Source organism: Passer domesticus, chromosome 33 (genome assembly GCF_036417665.1).
Source record: "Passer domesticus isolate bPasDom1 chromosome 33, bPasDom1.hap1, whole genome shotgun sequence".
Taxonomy (NCBI): Eukaryota; Metazoa; Chordata; class Aves; order Passeriformes; family Passeridae; genus Passer; species Passer domesticus.
In genome coordinates, this window is record NC_087506.1 from 1,596,472 (window position 1) to 1,605,965 (window position 9,494).

The 9,494-nt window shown below is 45.7% G+C and overlaps 1 long non-coding RNA gene across 1 annotated transcript; it reads left to right on the plus strand.

Annotated features, from left to right (window-relative positions):
• Window positions 1-7,058: 7,058 nt before the first annotated feature.
• On the plus strand, window positions 7,059-8,144 carry LOC135288581 (uncharacterized). The gene is made up of 2 exons (XR_010351640.1): window positions 7,059-7,455; window positions 7,911-8,144. It is a non-coding gene; the product is annotated as an uncharacterized LOC135288581 (long non-coding RNA).
• The last annotated feature ends 1,350 nt before the right edge of the window (window positions 8,145-9,494 follow it).

Sequence of the window (9,494 nt, forward strand, 5' to 3'; positions counted from 1 at the left end):
TACTAAAAATTTCCAAATTTACAAAAGATGGCCAAGTCAATCCTAGTTACTACAATTACAGTCTTTTGGGAATACTGCCCTGCTGTCAAGCTCTGTGGAACTGGAAAAATCTTGGTGAATTCAGCAGCATCCAGTGGAAACCCCTTTGTTTTTGGTTTTTTTTTGGGGGGGGGGGGGGCGGGGATTTTATTTTTTTTATCGACATTACAGAAGGGAGCATGCCTTTGTTCAGGCACAGGGAGAGTGAGTGTTGAACCAAATCCTTCCAACACAATGGGCCAATCCCCAGAGAGTCCATTTTTTTCTGTTGCTTCTGTTGTTTACGAACACTCGTTGCCTGCCAGTTTGCATTATTCCCATTTATGCTCAAGACTAATGAATTTGGGATTTTAGACTGCTGCTCAGTCTGGTAGCACCCATAACCTGCCTTGGGCTATTGAAAACAAAGAGTTGGCATCACTGAATCCCTGGGCTGTTTCCATCTGCAAGTTAGGAAATGTTTCCCTAAGCCTTGGTAGCAGTGATCCTGGTTCTAACTTGTGTTTTAAGCAGGGAATTTCCTATTTTATACTCTAAATATTGATGGGGTTTCTCTATGTGTTTGTAGGGGATGGAAAACCAGAAGGCTGAACGCCCATCTGTCAAGGAGCTGGTGAAGAAGAGGAACGATGGCTCCAAGAAGCCCCAGGCCACATTGTCTTCTAGCAAATGGTACTGAGCACTTTATTCAGATGTGACAAAGCACATGACAAGCTGTACATGTCTCTTCCTCAGGAAAATCTTTCTGGCAGAGATGGCCAGTGACACAGATTGTTCTCTTTCCCTACAAATGCTCTATGATAAAAAAAGTCTACTTCTGCATTACACTGAACACAACTTCTTTGGAGGGGTTTTCACAATTGAGAGACAAAAAGACCCCATTGGTTGCAGCTCAGATGATCCAGTGCAGTGGCAAGGGCAGTGGTATGGAGGCTATGACAGGGCCAAGTTTCTGCTGCCTGACTTGGGACAAGGAAATTCAACCAGGGCTTTTTTTTCATCTGAGTGGAGTCTTTTCCTGATGGGTGTTTTGATGAGAAGTCTCAGTCTAGAAGCAGGATGCCATTCCACAAAGATGCAGTTCTCATGCATGTGGTTTGTCCTGGCTGAATCATGGTTTTCTTGCCCTGAAACAGGATCAAGTTTGAGTAGTAAGTAGCAATGCAATTCCTGATCAACTTCAAACAACAGGTGTCTCAATGTGTACTTTTTGTCTTGATATTCCTGTCCTTCATATGATTTGCTTGATGGACAGCATGTATGGTTTATTTCATCCTGTGCTGTAATCAGCATTTAAGACAGGAATTTGGTCCTTGCTGTCTCTTCATGGCAGTTGCAGAGCTACTTGTACCTGTTCTCCTCTGATCACAGAGGGGATTTATTTAGCTCTGTCACGCTCAGCAGTGGCAGGAAAGTGACCACATGCCTCAGTAGCATAGCTAGCATCTTTCCATGCTCATGGAAGAGACAGGTTGATCCAGGAGAATTGTTCCCAGTGGGGTTGTTAAGCTGTGGATCTAGTCTCTAGGGAAGCAAATGAAATGTGAGCATAGTTCTGGGGTGTCTGGCTTCTGTTTTTATCTCTGTGACTGATTTTCTGAATCCTTCACATATGGCCCTGTTCATCTGTTCAGATGCATCTGAGCTATTTTTGCAGAGATTGTCATGCCTGGTTGTAGAGACACTTCTCCAGAGTGATTAGTTTCCTTATTATGAGACACAAACATTCCATATGAGGAGCCACTTAAACTTGGAAGTAGTGTCTCTCTTTCTCCACAAAGCAATGTGACCTGTGTGCCTTGGCAGCTATCTGAAGATAGATCAGATGCATCTCATCCTTGCTTTTCCTGAGTGAGCACTGGCAAGAATGTTCCTTGCAGATTGTCTCCCAAAATGATTGTCATTAGGTCCACATTGTTTTTCAGAGCCTCATGACTTTCCAGCTTGAAATCACATAATTAGAAAAGCTACTGAAGATGTTTTTCTCACAATTTACTGAAGGTATTATCACCAACAGGTCCTCATTTGGTTTTATTTTCCAGAGTGAAATCTACCTCTGATGGATGCCTCCTACACCGTGCACAAGCCCAGGTCACGTTACCTCCGGTTGAGGAAGAAACAGAGCTGCTCCAGAAGCTTTACAATCTCCTGGAGGCCAAGGGGTTTCAGACGCGCATGGAAGGAGTGTCACTCCTCCAAGACCTGTGCAAAACTAGCCCCCAGCTCATCTCCACTAACATTGTCCAAGTATGTAGGGTATCTTCATTGCTCCTTTCCTTTAGCTCCTTTCCTAAGCCTGTAGCAGTAAAGTTAATTCAGTGTGTCTTGGCACTCCATCCTGGCTGTTTGGGACATGCTGGTCCCTCTTACCCAGGCAAATTTAATTCAGGTCCAGGCTTCAGGACAAGTTATTTCAGTCCAGCTGTATTTGTCTGGCAGGTGCCTATTGATGCTGTTCATAGATGATGACAGAATTTTCTGCTGGTGTGACTGCTGCTCTCTCCTACTCCCTGTTGGGTTAAGTGAAGGCAATCCAGCCACTGAAAGCATGGCAATTATTCTCTAGACCAAAAATGGGTTTACCTAGGGAAGAGAAGATCAGACTGGGTTGGTTTAAACCCAGGGTTTTTTTTAAGAATACTTCCATATACTCCATCTAGTCTTGCACAGGCACAACTCTGGCTCTCATTTCCATCCTTGTTCCTATTCCTCTTGGTAAAGACAGTTCTCACCCTTCTTGAGGGGTCTTTTTTTCTCTTTGGAAAAGGAGGAAAACAGCTAAGGACTCATCTCTGCCATCTCCTCCCAGTAGCTGCTATTCCCCTTTCTCCAAGAAAAGGTGCCTGATGATGTGTCTGTCAAGGGACTGAACCTGCTCTAATGAGGGCTGTACAGCTCATTAAATTCCAGAAGTCTACCTGTTACTTAGAGAAATGATCTGCATCCTGGAAGAGTTGATCAGAGTCCTGCACTTCTCCAGATACTGCCGCTGAGACAAACAAAAGAAAACTTAGATCTCCTCCTGCCATAGTTTTGGCAAAATCCTAATTGCCCTCAGTACTTGAGGCAACTGTGTAGAAAATCGGGCATTGTAAACATCTGCTTCCATACTTCTAAAGCAAAGGTAGTCTTTAGCATGAATAAATGGAATGGATTTAATGATTTCTAGATGGAGAGAAATACCATAGGAACTATTCTGTCCCCAACCAAACCTCTTAAAAACAGAAGAAAATCTTTCTAGCAGCATGAGGTTGCGCCACCATTCCAGTGAGTGGCCCACAGGAAAAGAGTGAAATTGTGCAAGCAAGTGCTGACCTGACAGAAAGGATCACTCTCATCTTTTACATTGCTGACTGCTACATCCACTCTTCAAACAAGGACATGTGAATTCAGCTTTCTTGTTGTTTGTTCTCTTCACAGATTTTTGATTATTTTGTCCTGAGAATATCTGACAGCCACAAGAAAGTGAAGCAGAAGGCGCTGGACGTGCTGGCTGAAATCACAGGCGTCCTGAAAGATGCCTTGAACCCGGTGATCATTGGTTTGGTGGAAGGAATAACGAAGAACCTGAACTCCAAGGATCCCAGGGTTCGTGCTGCAGCTGTGAAAGCATTGGAAGAATCCATTGCTCATTTAGGTAAGGCTGAGCCCTGGCATGGACTCTCCTCACCTGTGTCTCTGTCTCTCTGACACAAGAGAGTGCTGAGTGCCTTGGTAGCTGCTGTTGTCTGTGGAAGGCTCCAGCTGGCATCCCCCAGAAGCTGTGCAGGTGCAGTCCTTATGCACCAGTCCCCCAACAGGCTTGAACGTGATCAGCATTTCCCAAAAGTCCCAGGAGCCCTTGGCTCTGTGCTGCCTGTCTGAAGAGCAAGTCCCAGACTACAGCTTTGCTACAGTTCAGAGGCAAAGGGGGTTTGGAGTTTGCTTGGGCCCCGTTTGACTTCCCAAATGAATAGCTTTGCTCTTGGCATGAAGGGAGACTGATCCATCAGAGCTCCTGCAGAGCAGCCACCGGGAATGCTCTACATGATAGGCATTAGCTGCCTATTTTCCCCTTTTCTTCTTTGTCTTCTATTTTCAAAGGGGAACTTAGGATTCCCCAAGTTCATTTCTTTATAACAAATAGGTATAAACCCAGCTGTCAATGATGCCCTGTTCCACATGTTGTTTTGCATGGGGCAAGATGTCTACAGCAGTTAACTACATAGGCAAAGGCTGCTCTCAATTCCTTTGCCACACAGATTTATGTCAGCTCTGAAAATGCCACACTGGGGAAATATACCTGAAAATAGGAGTGTTGAAGAGGCAGGTGTTCAAGGGGAGTTGCCACTTTCTCCTCCTCAGCTGCTCTGTGAACTCAGGAACTGCCTGACTCGGTGCCTTTCTGTGTCCCAAGTATGGGGTTCTTCCTTTTTGCTCTGGGATGCAAAACCATTTCACTACTTACATGTGACTGAACTCTTGATGTCCCTGATGGGCAATGTTTTAACATAGCTCCTGATACAGCAGACAACTTTGCATTTACAAATGTGAAAGGAGAACTTTTCTTTTGCAATTTAAATCCCTGCCAAGCAGGCTGGAAGGAAAGAAGACAGGATTCAAGAATCAGTAGAAATGTACTTTATTTTATAGAATGGGGTTGCCCCTGCCCTTTCCCTCTGCACTGTCCCTTGTCCTATGGCCTCAGAAAAGTGAGCAGAAACATGTGTTTCACTTGTAGATAAAGTGTCACTGCTGAAGGAGTTCAGCTACCAGTGGAATCAACTGAGTGGCCAAGCTCTGCTGGATGTCACGGAGTGTATCACAGGTATGGCCTCCCCTTCTAGGCCAAGAGGTCTTCTCAGGGAGTATTTACAGGCAATGCTTGTGAACAGACAGCAGAGTAGCTCCTCCAAACCAGGAGGTGCTGAGCTTGTCCCTCCAGCCCAGTGCCCAAGGCAGGTGTATTTGGCAGGTTTCCCTGGCTGCTGCAGAGCTGTGCAGCATCTGAGATGGGGCAGAGCTCAGCCTCGGGGCTGAGCTCCCACTGGGGCATCTCAGAACCCAGCTCCAGGAAAGGGAGGGGCTCAAAATACCCCAGCTGGCTCCTCTCTTGGAAGCTCAGGGACATCTGTCATCTTTTCGGGAAAATGGTGGCAAATGCTGTTTCAGGGGATCAGTTTGTTTTGTCCTCACAGAACTCTTGTTTTTCTCTTGGAAAGCTTTGAGGCTGAACTGTGCAGAGCCTGGGGTCACAGCTTAGGTCAAAACTCAACAGACGTATTAGAGGCAGGGATTTAGTGCAAGGCAGCCTTTGGGGGCAGAGGGGCAGAAGCAGAGTGCTGAGGCTCCCTGCCTGTGCTGTCAAAGTGGCACTGGACTGAGCATTTCAGGGTGTGCAAACAGTGTCTGCCTGTGTCAGCACTGTCCCAAATGTTACAAATGCAGCTGATAATTGATTCCTCAGAGGTGCTTGCTATGTCAGCAATACCCAAGGAATGGGAAAATTATAATCCCAATATATAGTAGAACAGACTATTGATAGCCTTGCTTTAACTGGGGCTAAAGCCACTGCTAATTAGGCCAACATCTTTGAATGCAAGGTTTAATACACTTTGTGTCTCCATTAGGAATCTCAAAAGGGCATGTTCAGTGATTGGGAATGTCAAAGGCCTTTTAAAGAGCTTTGAAAAAAGTAGATCTCCAGCAACAGGGAATTTAGTTTTACAGATCTTTTGATCTCTTTTTCAAATAAAGGAATTAAACATAAATTAGGACTACTTTAGAAAAGGTAGATGTTCTCTCTGAGATTTAATAGGAAGAGACAGCTGTTCCTTACCTTCAATAGTCACCAATATCTTTAATTGTATTTAAACTCAAGTGAATTCCCATGTTAAAATGGGTATCATAACCCTTTTCCTGCTTAGCACAATTGGGGTTTGGGTACTTTCAGGAGCTGTTTTAATATTGATGACTGCCAGTGGATTAAAAGCTTAGAGAAAATAAAGTCTCTTCCACCACAGAATAATAAATGGCTACTAGATAACATTTTGCCTGATCAGAAAATAAGAATGGTCTCCAGAGCTTTTCAGGATTTGATCTTTCAGCCAAATCTGCCATGCAAGGAGCCTGTTGGTAGTAAATTTTTGTCTGTGATATAGTTTGGTTCAGAAAATGAGCAGAGAGCAGATTTCAGAGACAATATGAGAAAACACTCGTGTTTTGGATGAATTTCAGTCCCCTGTGTAGCATTTTGTTCTTTCTATGCCCCTACGTCAGTGGACATTATAAGAAAAAATGCCATTAACATTGGGAGGGGAAATGGCATTAAAATGTGGAGATGCTCAAATGCCACAGCAATGGGGTCTGGATAATTCTCTAAGGCACCCTGAGGTTTGAAACAGCTGCTTGTTGGAAGCCCCAGAAGCATTCTGCCAAAGACACCAGCTAGTCACTGATGTTTCCAATCCAACTGCCAAGCAGCAGCCGTCTCTGGTGGGCTGGAGTTTTGAGGTGTGTTCTAATCCTGCCCTTTGCAGTGTGCCACTGAGCAAAGGGAAGAGCCAGATTAAACATGTGGCACTTGACATCAAAGTTATGAAAATGGAATCATCCCTTTTATTAGAAATCTCTCAATTTTCTGTCCACGGTGCATTTCCGAATCTTCAGTGTGGGTTTAGACAACTTCTTAATGGAAATAAAAAGCAACTGGACATTTCATTCATTGCTCATGCAGAAAGATAATGTGAAATAATTTAGTAAAGGGACAAAATCTGCCACAGGGACAAGGCTGTGGTTGGAGAAATTAATCCTGAGGGGTTGGTGGTTCTGTTTCCAGGATGATCAGCTGCTTTGCCCATTTCTGGATCATGGGGCTCTGTGCTATTTTGCTGATCTTAGCCAGAAGGCTTCCAGTTAGCAAGAGCAGAGGTAGATCCCTGTTTGCATTAGGCTGGTGGTTGAGAAGCTGTGTCTCTCTCCCGGCAGTGCTTGTGGAGTGGGTTTATGCCAGGAGCCCTGAAGTGGTCCAGCACGACGCCCTGCCCGTGCTCCGGTCCTTCCTGGAGAACAAGGCGCTGCCGGTGCGAAGCGCCAATGTCCGCACTGTGGCCACCAAGCTTGCCTCTGCCCTCCACAAGGTGATGGGCACCAAGCTGAAGAGATGTGCTGCCAGCCAGCCTCCACATGTGCGGGAAATCCTCTCCAAAATGTTGGGCTGGTGAAGGCATGATGTTCTCCAGAGAGATGACAACGTGCTGAGTTGGACACCTCCAGATCTGCCTTGTTAGCTGTGCCAAAAGAGACCAAATGCTAAGGAAGGGTGTGCACCTGCCCCCTCTCTCTCCATCGCCCTTCCTAGTCATGGCATGGGGAGCCTGAAGCAACTCCAGACTGAGGACAAGGTGAAGGCTGATCATGGCTCAGCCTCACACAGAGGTGAGGGGGAGCTGGGCCAGTCTCTGGTGGGAGGAAGGGTCTTGTGGCAGCCCAGAGAGCCTGTGCACATTGCCAGGGAACAGCTGTGCCCTGCATGTGCCCCTGCAATGAGCTGTGCTGCTGCCAGTGCCCCGTGGAGCTGGAGGGCTGCTCAGCTGTGGGGCAGGCAGAGGAGCAGGAGGGTGCATGTGCAGCTGAGCCATTGCTGGAGAGCACAGGGCTCTGGGCTCCCTGCTGTCCCAGGGCAGCCCAGAGGCCAGGGTGCTCCTGTGGCATTCCTGTGGAAGTGGGCCAGGGTTTTCCCTTGTCCTGCCTCAAGTGCCTGCCAGCAGGAGCATGTTTCCCTGTGCAGCTCTTTAGAAGTTTGCAGGATGTCTGTCCCATGAAATATGGAGCTTTAGCTGCTTTAGGTTTGCATTGTGGCCCCTGTTAAAATTTGTGTCTCCATTTTGCAGATCTGACTGGTTACAGTCTTACTGAGAAGGTTCCTCTGGACAATTCCCATGGTGCCTTACCCACAAAGTCCTTGCCTGCTGTACAGAAGAGCTCTCTTTTCTCCAAGTTCAGGAAGAAGCTGCTGCCTGTATGAATATTGTTTGAAGAACAGGATTTATATGTTAGGTTTTGTAGTAGATGTACATATGTTCTGATCCTTAGATGTAGTTTTGAATAAATGTGTTTTGATTGTACCTTTAAATCTTGATTACATATTTTAATGGTATATATTTTATACTGATGATGAAAAAAAAGTAAATAAATAAATTAAATTTAAATAAACCAGGAGAAGAATGTGAGACCAGGTCCTGCTAGCCTAGAGATGGTGGGAGTGCAGCTCACTCAATGTGCCAGTGTCTCACCACATCCTTTCCTCCTCACTGGGCCTCTCCTCTTCCTCTTTGGCCATGTTTTCTTTGTGTCATTTGTGCTGCTCTTTGTTACTTGGCATTATGACAGGGCCACCTGTTGACTTATTTGGGGGACAATGGATCCAAAAGATCCTGTATAGTCAAAAGCTTTCTACCTAGGTGTGTTCTGTGCTCAGAAAAGGCCGGAGAAAAGAAACAAAGAGAAGTGTGCCCAAACCCCAAAGCTTTGCTCCTTTGCAGTCTCACACAGATCTGGCTCACGGGTGTCTTCAATCACAATTTCATAGGTAAGAAGAATTCGTGTCTTTCACTGGGAAAAGATGCACTGATTTGGAAAAACCGTCTGTATGTATATTTACCCAGGACAGCAGCCCAGCTGTGTTGTTTGCACCTTGTTTGCAGAAGGATGAGTGCACTGGGAGGCCAATAACAAGTGACAAAGGTTCCTCAAATCTGTACTGCAGCCTGGGTGCCATTCAGCCCGAGCTAGGGGACAATTTGTTCATCATGGAACAGTGCTTGCCACTGAAATGAATTCCTGCACAGCTGGAAGAAGCAATTCTGGATGCAGCTCCAGCTGTGGGTGGGCTGCATGATCATTGACAATGCTGCCTTTCCAGAAATTATTCCGCAGTTTCCTTTTATAGGCATTTGAAGCTTTTGAACTTCACATTTCACTTTGCTTTGCCTTAGGGAAAAACACTTCTAGGCCCAGTGCAAAATGTAACCTTTTGCCAGCAAAGTTCTCATGGTTGCCAGCTTCTGATGTTACAGAAGAAACGGCATGGGATTGTGTTAATTAGGTCTTCTGAAAGAAAAATTCTATGTCACCTGGCTGCATGTGTTTGCTTAGCTATGGGTCTAGTCCTGGCCTAGTAAAGCCAGGGCAGGGTGGCATGTTGCAGGGAAAACTAGCCCGTGAGCTTGTGGGGTTGCCATCACCAGCAGAGTGAATGTGGCCTTTGGGGATTTCTATGGAGACAAAATTAGGGACCTACTCAATGCCACAATATTCTTTTAGATCTTTCTATAATGTTCTAGAAAAGGCTGTGAAACTTCACATCTCCTTGCACAGCCACTGTTTGAATTGGGGCATTTTTGTCCCTCCTCAAAGTCATTGCTCTTGCACACCAGAAACATGAACATCCACCAACAGGAATGATGCACGGTCCT